Source organism: Selaginella moellendorffii, unplaced genomic scaffold (genome assembly GCF_000143415.4).
Source record: "Selaginella moellendorffii unplaced genomic scaffold, v1.0 SELMOscaffold_136, whole genome shotgun sequence".
NCBI lineage: Eukaryota > Viridiplantae > Streptophyta > Lycopodiopsida > Selaginellales > Selaginellaceae > Selaginella > Selaginella moellendorffii.
Genome location: NW_003314397.1, coordinates 340,377 through 342,514, shown reverse-complemented (window position 1 = coordinate 342,514; position 2,138 = coordinate 340,377).

Sequence of the window (2,138 nt, the reverse complement as noted above, 5' to 3'; positions counted from 1 at the left end):
TACATCCATATACATATATATACATATATATATACATACATATATATATACATACATACATATATATACATACATACATACATATACATACATACATACATACATATATACATACATATATACATACATATATATATATGTATATGTATGTATATTTATATATATACATACATATACATACACATATATACATACATACACATACATACATACATACACATACATATACATATATACATACATACATACATACATATATACATACATACATACATACATATATATATATACATACATACATACATACATATATACATACATACATACATACATACATATATATATACATACATACATACATACATATATATATACATATACATACATACATACATATATACATATACATATATATATACATATATTATTTAAGAATTAGGTATAATAGTATTAAGTAATGTTTGAAGATATTATTGATTATTATCTTCATGTTTATTAAAATAAATTGCTATACATTGCATGTAGCAATGCTTGGTTTGCTTAATGGTAGTTTTATTATTACTTATTAATCTAATTGATCAAATAAAGTTTATAATTATAAGCATGTTTGTAATTTAGAAACACAAGATTAATCTTATTGCATATCAACCATTAGATGATAGTATAAAAAAGAATATACTAGAAGGGGTTTAGGAAAGTTCATAAATTATAAACATGTTTATAAATTATAAATACCAGATTAATCTAAATGAATACCAACCATTAGATGGTAGAATATTCTAGAATATCCAAGCATTCTACGTATATCCACTACCATCTATAGGTTTGCTTAAGCAAACCAAAAAAGTTTTCATATCCATCAACAAAACTATAGATTATATAACCTTCTACTAATTTTTTCAATAACAAAAATATTACACTACATTAACTAAATCCATTACACACTAAAATTTAGACTAGTTCTGTGAGTGCATGGAATATGGAAAGGGAATACAGAAATGTGCATATCAATTAGCCCAAAAACCCTAGCTTATATACAAGAGCGAATGGTCCAGATTGAAACCAATCCGATAGCTACCAAAATCCCACTACGCTAATATTAGTATATAGCATCATAACCGTACACTTGGCCCTCACATCATCCCTCCTCTCGGAATAATAGAAGACCATCAGGGTTCTCTTGTAGACGGGCCGGGATTTGGAAGAACATTAAGAGGAGGCATCGGCAGATTTGTAGATGGTATTAACCACTCCTGATCCCTTTGTATGAAGCGTTTCAACCGCTGCACATGCACAATCTCTGGAGGATCAGCCTGTTGGACATCATGCCGAACCTCATAAACTTATGGTCCAACTTGCCGCAACACCCGATACGGTCCTTTCCACTGTGCAAGGAGCCCCTTAGATAAACCACGTACCGTAAGATGGGGAAAACGGACTAACACCAAATCATCCACTTTGTACTCCACAATGTAATTGACTAATTTTTCCATTCTACTTTAGTCACTTAACCACACCTTCGACCACTTGGAGGAGTCTCATTCACAACCTCCATAAGTCCCATTCAGGACTTAGGGCTTGCTAACCCCGAGAATGGCATCCATGGCACTCAACCTTTGCACTTGGTCCAAGTGCTCCACGTGTCCGATCCCATAACCGACACCCTAAGGTACCACCGATATATGAGCCCGTTACGCTAGGCCATGCTCCTTCACCTTGGTCATATCAGTGGTCTAACACCACCTGCATTGCAATCCCGTCTCTCCAAGACTGGGCCATCCGTCCATAAATGATCATCCCAGATCCACTCCTTGCATCCTTAGGATGCCCTCAGACATGGGGAATAGCCTTCCCCAATATCCCCTTTCTGGTCCCCACCAAGTCCCTTTCTGCTCAGGGCCGTGTTTGCCAACACTGCCACTGGATCGAGGCCCACAGGCCCGACCACTAAGTCCCACGGTCCTCTGGGACTTCCTCGCCACACGACTATATCTTTGGTCTTTACTCCAAAGGACTACTCCTCTTTCTTTCCACAGTCTGGGACTTTGGGACAACATTTCGGAACACCATGGCCCTACACGGGCCTCATGGGTACTCTCCCCGTCTTCCGCCTCTAGGTGCTCTAGCCATGGGCTTAG